Genomic DNA, 9510 nt, shown 5'->3' on the forward strand with positions numbered 1-9510 from the left:
GGTAATTACGGCCCCACAGGCAAAATCGATTCCAAGTTCGATGGTAAATCATGGTCCAATGGGCACAACCATACTTCAACAGTTTTCTTAATCTAACTCACAATCTCACACAGCCATTTTCCAATCAATTACCAAAGTTGTCCATTTTTGAAATAATGACCCACAATCACCACTCACACTCAAATTGCACAATAACGGGTACTCAATTAAATAAACATGAAGCACCACTATAATTAGCATGAAATTCTAGTTACTAACTATCCCAATCTGATTTCTGTAAAATAAATAATTAATTAAATAATTATGGAAAATAATTATTAAATGCAATAAATAGCAACTTAGGCCCATAAAACCTAATTGGAAGCCGAGACGAGTCTAGAAAATTTCCGAACTACTCTAGATAAATACTAGAGCTTGTCTAGGCTCTAACTATACTACTTTAACCACCTAATATGCAATCACAATTAATTAAATTGCTAATCTAATCTAACTATCCACATAATTCATACTTAACTTAAACTAATCAATCCTTAAACATCATTAACCTACTAAGCAAGGATTAGTGAGTTAAACTCACTTATCCTTTGATCCGCTCGGATCAAATCGACGGGAACAAGGCGAGCATCAACTATCTCCAAAGTGGGCTTGCCAACCGAGGTTCAGAAAGCACCAAAACGGGCTAAGACAGTAGCCACGAGACCCATTCAATTTTTGTTTTTGTTCGATCTTGGTTGAAGGCCGAAATGGATGGTTGGTGTCCCGGTTGAAGGCGAGACGGATTGAGGTGGGTGAGATGGGCTGAACCAGTCCGGGCGATGGTGGTGGAAGCTCCAGCTGAGTGGTCTATGGCAGCCCAAGCATCCTCGGCGGCTACACGGAGGCGAGGATGAGCGGAGACGATGTGGCTGGACGGTGCAAAGGCGAAGGGGCATACGTGGGCGAGCGGTGGTGTCGCGAGTGGCTTCGACAGGTAGTAAACAGTGTCAGTGGGTCTTGGTGGGTTGCTGGCTTGCTGCTCAGTCTTCTTTGTGTTTTCTAGACTTCAAACAGCAAAATGGAGGAGAAGAAGAAAGGGGCTGGCTGATGGTAGGCTAGAGGAGAGAGGGAGGAAGTGGCAAGGGGACCACTTGGCTCATCTCTATCTCTTTTGTCCCCTTTGAGGGTTCCACCAAACCCTGTTGGTGTCCACAACAAGTTTTTAGCCCAATATGCCCCTTTTAGAAGCCAATCAGCCTCTATAAACTCAATTGTCGAACCTTCGATCAAATTGACATTTTTCCTCACAATTGATCCTACTTGCATCCCAATTGCGCGACCAAAAGGTCATTGACATTTTCTAGACAAAAACGGTCCTATGACGACTTTTTCCCAAAAATCTTGGTTTGCAGAAAATTTTCGAAAGTTGAGTCGACGTTCCTAAAATGACCTGTGACATGACAGAACTTTTAATTTCTGAAATCGGATTCCAATTCACGGTTAATTTTAATTTGGTGCAATTTTAACAAGACCTTGGCTACCGGGTAGCTTTCAAAACTTTTTAGTGCAAATGACCCGTGGCCGATTTTCTTCGATTCACAATGAACCCCTTCGACACATTGGCAAATTTTGGTGATCGTGAAAATCTCGAGGTTTCAAATACGAGCGGGGGACCAAAACGATAGAAAAATCAATCTAATGCCGATCGATGAGAATTTTGCAATTTAATGGGATTACCCATGTTTAACCACATATCTTAATCGAACCAACATATCTCTGATCTCTAATCGATTTTTAACTATGCCATAATGATTTTGACAAATGAGCACGGTTGAGTAGCCGATTTTTGGTCGAATCCTCAAGTTTATTTGTCTTAAAATCTCTTAATGACTTCCCCAAATAGTTTAGTTATCTCACAAGTGATCAGCTCTGAGAATAGCATTATAGACGCGGAATAGCACTATAGACGCGTTGATAAAATGCATGATTTATCTAATTGAAAGCATAACTAAAATTCTAGGATGTCACGGGTTGCTACACCAACTCATCTTCATCTTCATCTTCAAAATTCATTGGAATTCGCTTACAAAAACCTTGCTCAACCCACGGCCAGGTTTGTTCTTCTTCAAAAATCACATCATGGTTGATGATGATTTTCTTGGTTATAGGATCATAAAACTTATAGGCTTTTGACCGATCACTATTGTCAAGAAAAACACATTTGACTACTATGACATCCCGGATTTTCAGTCATGTTTTCAATTGAATAAATTGGGCCTTTCATCGACACGTCGATAGTACTATTCTTAGAGCTAATCACTTATAAGATAATTAGACTAACTAGGGAAGTCATTAAGAGATTTTAAGGCAATAAACTTGGGAACTCGACCAGAATCGGCTACTCGACCATGCTCATTTGCAGAGAAATGAAAGATCGACTAGGAATTAGAGATAAGTCAGTTTGACTAAGATGTGTGGTTAGATGTGGGTGATTCCACTAAATTGCAAAATTCTCGTCGATCGACAGTGATTTTTTTAGTTGTTTTAGTACCTTGTGTCCATATTTAAAATCTCAAGATTTTCACAACCACTGAGAGTTGCCAATGTGTCGAAAAGATTCATTGTGGCTCGAAGAAAATCGACCACGGGTTATTTGCACTAAAAATTTCGAAAGCTACTCGGTAGTCTAACTCACACTAAAATCGCACCAGATTGAAATTAATCTCGAATTTGAATCGATTTCAGTAAATTGAAAGTTTTGTCATGTCACAAGTCATTTTAGGAATGTCAACTCGTCTCCAAAGATTTTTCTATAAACCGAGATTTTTAGCGAAAAGTCGAGATATGGCCATTTTCGACTGGAAAATTAAGAGGATCGTTTTTGATCGTGCAAGTAGGTTCAATTAGTGAGGAAAAATATCAATTTGATTGAGAATTCTATATGAGAATTTATAGAAGCCGAATTGAATTGATTCAAGGGAGAATTGAAGTCCAATATGGGCCAAATTAGGGGTGAGCATGGTCAGGGTTGGTTCGGGCCACCCCTAACCCTAGGACCAACCCGTACGGTGTTGGTCCTCAATTTTAGGACTAAGGACCGACCCCTCGAGCTGGGACCAAGGACCGGACCGACCCAATGGGTTCGGTCCGGTTGTGGTTAACCGGGGACCGATCGATAATTTTGGACCTCTTCAAGGCTTCTAGAAAGGGAGTTGGTGGTGGAAATCAAGCGTGAGTACAAAGCAAGCAAAGTGGGACCAGCCTAGGGGACAAAGAGATGAGAGAGAGACCAAGGTGGTCCCCCCAATCTAGCCAGTCCCTCTCCTTCTCCTTCCTCCTCACGTCGACTCCCCCTCTCTTTCTCCTTGCTATTCGAACTCTAGCAAACCCAAAAACCGAGCAGCTCGGCCCCTCTCTGCCCGCCTGATCACCTGGAGCCACCGTCCGCCCATCACAACCACTTGTTCGCCTACACACTACCGCAACCATCATGCCGGTCCCGCGCCTTTAGCTGCTCATTCCGCCCTTGCTCGCAACTACCCGGAGTCACCAAGTAGCCGCACGTCACCGTCGTGGCTGCTGAAGCGCCCATCTACCCACTTGCACGCCCATCCATGCTGCTGCAACCCCCGCTGTCCATCCTCACTGCTTCAAGCTGACTAGTCCAGCCTCTCTCGGCCCTAATCAGAACCAAACAGCCTAGGTTTTCCAGCCACTGTTTGGCCCATTCTTGTGGCCTTCCGAACCTCGAAAGGCGCACCGGCTTTGGAGTTTGTCGATCCTCGTTGCATCCTCGTCATTTTGATCTGAGCGGATCGTCAATCAAGTGAATTTAACTCACTAATCCCTGCTTAGTGAGTTAACGATGCTTAAGGATTGTTTAGTTTAGGCTAAGCTAGGGATTAGGTAGTTAGTTAGAATGGATTAGTTAATTAGTTAATCCTTAGTGCATGTTAGGTGGTTAAATTAGTGCAATTAGCAAGTAATTATATCGTAGTATTTATTTAGTGAGGTTTAGGATTTTTCCAAACCCATCTCGGCTTTTAATTAGGCTTTATGGGCCTAAGTTCTATTTAATTGCATTGATTAATTATTTCCATAATTATTTAATTTATTATTATTTTTCGGAAATTAGACTGGAATAGCCGGTGATTGAAATTTTGTGCTGATTGCAATGGTGTAATTGATTTATTTATTTATTTATTTGAATACTATTTTATGCAAATTGAGTGTGATTTGTGATTTTGGGGTATTTATCCCAAAATTTATTATTTTCAGTAATTGATTGGAAAATAATTAGGCGTAGGTTTACAATGCCAAAAATATTTTGGTGGACCATATTAAATAGTGGGATTTATAAATATATACATATATATATATATATATATTGTAGTTTGGTTAAGGCCAACCGTGTACCCACACACAAGTATTTTTATCAGAAATGATAAAAATGGTAACATTCTCAATTGGTGAGAACAAGTATATTATATCAGTCTATGGGCTGTGATATATCAGTTTTGGGTGAGCAATATATTTTATCAACTTTGGGTAAGCGGTATACCTTGTCGCTTCGATGAGCATTATTAGTATATTATATTGGCCTAAGGGCTCTGATATGTCAACTTTCGGTGAGCAGTATATTATATTATCAGCTTTGGGTGAGCTATATTTATTTTCAGCTTTGGGTGAGTAGTCTTGGATAAGATTGGACTTATAGATAGTATTGATCGAATTGACCGTGTGATGGTCTTGCTGACATGGAATTGATCGAGTCAATTGATCGATAATTCAATCTGTTGTGATTATGTGATTCAATGAATTTATGAATTGTGTTGACTTGCAGGAAGGAATTGAGGCCAAAGTAAGTCATCTAACTCGTGTTTGTGCTTAGGCAGCCCTTGGGGCGTATTTTCTTCCTAGTTGGGTCTTTAGGAGGTGAACTTACTAAGACATCGTCTCACCCCGTTGTGGGATAACAATTTTTAGGTCCTTAGATGGTAGCTCCTCCCGAGCATTTTGGACAACTGAAGCAAATCAGGGAATAGGTAACTTATATTCCAATGCATGGGGACCCTTGGGGATGGGAATACACACTCATGCAGTCTGTGGTCTAGGTTGATGTGGGTCTACCCCACAAGGTGCCCCTTCATTATCGATCATGGTACTATCGAGAGCGAAATGGACAGAGATAGGCCCCATACTGGAATCGAGGTACCTCGGTTTGTGCTAGAGGTTGCTTTTGGAAAAGGCATTACAGATCCTCCTGGTGGTTCGGTGATGGACTCGAGTCTCGGATCCGGGATCCTTGGTGTACTCAAAGGAGAACTCGACTGCCTAGTGTGCCAAGCTTCCTCCTTCAATCTTGCAAAGAAACATGAATTTGTAGTATTGTGGAGATATAGTGGAAACATCCGATTGCCCGTCATTTTGACTTGGGCAATTAAACCCAATTTTTCATCTTGGATTCTAGAAATCCCACCTTTGGTAGAGATTTTATATCTCTTCTCTTGCAATTGACCAACGCTTAGCATATTAGTCTTCAATTCAAAGACATGTAGTACATTTGAGATGGTCTATACTGATGTCTCTTTTGGATGAATTGTCACTATTCCTTTCCCCATCACAGACACAATAAAATTATCTTCAAACTTCACGGTGTTGTGGTACAATTCATCTAGATTGAAAAACATCTTTTTGTCTGCACACACGTGGTATGTGTGGTTGCTACAACCAGTGTCGAGATACCACATGTTTAATTGAGTTTCTTCTTTCTCATGGCACACCATCAAGTGAGACACTTCTTTCTTCTGCAAAGTTAATTCTTTCCACACTTTGTCTATTCAAATTAGTTCGACATTTAGATTTGTAATGCTCATACCTATGGCATCTAAAACACTCCACTTTGAATTTATCTACTAACCATGGCCTAAAACCAATTGAATGTCCTCCTCCACAACCCCTTCCTCTCCCTTGAGGATCATGATAAGAATGGCTTTCAGGCTTTTGATTGAAGTCGAAACTGTTGCAATCATTATTCTCTCTTCCTTTGTCTCTTCCTCTATTCGCTCTTGTTGCTGATAAAGAATTATTTCCAATTGAGGCCTTCAAAGCTTTCTCTCCTGTCTCCCACTGTAGGAGTGTTTGTTCATAAACTAACAAGGATCCTTGTAACTCATCAATGGAGAGTTCTTCAATATCCTTGGCATCTTCCATGGAACAAACAACAGAGTTGAACTTTGGTGTTAAAGATTGAAGAATCTTTTCAATGACGGTGACATCCTCCATCTTGTCACCATGAATCCACATCTTATTGACAATTGCCATTACCGGGAGAAGAAATTTGTGATTGTCTCTCCGACTTCATTCGTAGCATTTCAAACTCTTAACGAAGCGTTTGAAGCTGTTGCCTCTTTGCTCTTGTTGAGCCTTGTTACTTCATCTTTAGCGGTAAGTACACTAGAAGTGCTAAAAGTTGTGTACGAAGTTCACTTTGATGCCAAAAGTTTATTTTGAATCACTTGAATGCCAAGAAATTTGAAAAAAGATCGTTTCAGTGCCAACGTTGATCTCGTTGGCCGGAAATCCGACGTAACATTTTTTTTATTAATTTTGAAGCTGACGTGCTTGTTGAAGAGTACATTCAGCATCCAAACAACAAAACGATGCCGTTTGACGTCTTTCCCCCAAGTAAAAACCCTAAATCCCCAAATTGAAAGAGAGACAGACAGAGAGACAGAGAGACAGAGAGAGAAGACATAGGCTTCCTCCTCGTCTTCTTCCCTAAAGAACAATACTAGCAGTAGCACCAACAACAGCATCAACAGTGGCATCAGCAGCAACACCAGCAATGGCACCTTCGACCCCCCCTTCTTCCTTCTCCTTGTCCACCCTCGCCTACTATTCTTCCCGCCACTTCTTGCCTAAGCAACAACCTTAGCCTCTCCTCACTCACTTGGTCGAGCAACTACGACGGTGGCCAAGCAACGGTGGCCAAGCAATGGTGGGCAAACGACGATGGCCGAGCGATGACAGCCGGCGTTGGGCGAGGATCGGACAAAGAACCCTAATTTCAGTTCCTATATAAGCTATACAGCATCGTTTTTTTTTTTAGGTTATCCACATATGACGGCAAAATGACGTTGTTTCTTAAGAATGATGGAAAACGACGTCGTTTAAAAGCCACTACAACTTCTTCTTTTTAAATATAAAAGCTACATAATTAATTTGGCCGAAATCTCTCGCTAATGGCACCAAAATGATCGTTTTTTTCTCCGATTTGGCATTTAAGTGATCTGACGGAAACTTTTGACACCAAAATGAGCGTCGTACACTACTTTTGGCACTTTTAGTATACTCTCCCCTCCTCTTCATGGAATCCCATATTTGCTTGGAGGTATCTTTGCAAAGAATTGTCTCCAAAATGGATCTATCAATTGCTTGGACAATGTAGTTTTTGTCCTTGAGATCCTTCAATTTTGATACATCCAAAGTTGTTCTTTGTGATGTTGTTGACACAACTCCTTCTTCAGGTTCAACAACTCATGAGGTAACAACATCCCAATACTCCTTTCACGTGAGAAAATTCTCCATTAGCATGCTCCAATGATCATAGTGACCATCAAAGTGTGGAATAGCCGGTTGTACGAATATTTGTGAGGCCGTTACTACTGCTGCAAAAATAGAATCGCTATTGAAGCAAGCTACTGCTACTACAAATGAAAAACAGCCTGCTGCAAGACTCTTTTTACTGCTGCAAACAAAAGTGGTTGTTGCAAAAAGCTCTTTTGGGTTCTCACCTTTTACAACACTCAAACACACACTTTTCCTCCTAACCTGGCTCTAAAACCATCGTTGAAATATAAAAATAAGAGACACACAGAAAGGAAGAAGAGCTGTCTGCTTAAATATTTATAAAACTAAAACACCATAGCCTTTATATAGGCTTTATACCAACAAGTAACTACCAACAACCCACTAACTTAACATGTGCAGCAATAGCCCCATAGAATAGGAGTACTGCTCAATAGACTACTAACACGTGAAAAACAAATTAAAAAGGAAATTCCCTTATTCAACAGAAACCACCAAATATAGTTCTCAAGGTTCGTCGTAGTCGCGCAGAGAGAGAGAGAGAGAGAGCGAAGGAGACAGAGATCCGCTGTTAAATAAGGATGGGTAGCCTCCCCCTGCCTAAGACATTGTACCATGCAGTATTCATTTCCTCCACTCGACCAAACCTCTTAAACATGACCAGCCGTACTCCCACAATCTCATTCCCACACCCCCCCCGCCATGCTGAACGTGTCCAATTACAGATGCTCTCCGACGTGGTCATCGCCAGCTCAGCAGCGAGACATCGATTCGCTCCTTCACATGCATCCGAGCCAATGTCCATGTTCCTCTGAACTTCTAAGCAAAACGTTGTCCATTCTATAACTTATTCACGGATTGTTGGAGTTACTTCCAGTCACTTGGGATGTCTTGCTTCCTGTTAGTGTCAATACAGAGAAGAAAGATATCAGACTAGAAAAGTCGAAGGAGATTGAAACTCCTGCTATGGTCGGCAAATAACTTATTAATGGTCCTAAAGTGATTATTGTTCCACAGACTCCATCGAATCTGCAATCTGTTGCTGCTGATTCTATTGAAGGCCAGTCGATCCTTCATCAGTACTTTAAGATTTCCCATGACAATTTTGTGGAACATGCACCCAAGGTAAGGACATGTTCTTTAATTCTAGGAGAGAGAATTGTGGGTTAATACCTTTGGCGATTCATTAAGTTGGCTGGCATGCTCCTCTTCTTCTCTTTCCTAGGGGCCCGTTTTTGGTTGTTGTGACTTTTTACTGTAGTTCTATTTTTTGACTTCATCTATACTGTAATTAAGGATCTGATTTTATATATAACGAGCTTGTTAGCACTAAACAAAAGCTAAAAATTTCCTGCCAAATTTCAAATATTGTCCAAAAATGTCGAAATGTTATGAAAAAGTTATGCACGGATTGACATGTCAATGGTCTTATGCAAGTTGAAAAAAGTCAAAGGTCTAGATTAAGCAAAAGTCAAAATGTGAAAGTCAATCTAGACTTGATGACTTATTGAACTCTTTTAACTTTGTGCAAAGTTATAGACATTCGCATTTGAAGTCAGTTTTTCCACCAAATGTCGTACCATAAAAGTGATCTAGCTTGTCTGCCATAAACCCTATTTGATAGCCTCCCGAAACCCTATTCCTTTGTGTTCCTATGCATATTGATGCGTGACTGCCTAATGTTTCTCAAAAGAACTTTTTGAAGCTCCGCTCCAACCTTAATTTTTCAGGATTTCTCCCCTGGTTGGTTTCATTTGGTTTACCAGCCAAATGTCATATGTTTATTTTTGGATCCCTCATAAAGTTGAGGCACAGGAGAGGCTTTTAGTCGCTAGCTCATTGGCAGGAAGATCAAGTCACTGATGATTATGTAATCTTATCTTCCAGGTTTGCTTTGAGCTTAAGCATCATGCCCCGCAGCTAAAGCAAATAATTGATGACCAG

This window comes from Eucalyptus grandis, chromosome 10 (assembly GCF_016545825.1).
Source record: "Eucalyptus grandis isolate ANBG69807.140 chromosome 10, ASM1654582v1, whole genome shotgun sequence".
NCBI classification, from domain to species: Eukaryota; Viridiplantae; Streptophyta; class Magnoliopsida; order Myrtales; family Myrtaceae; genus Eucalyptus; species Eucalyptus grandis.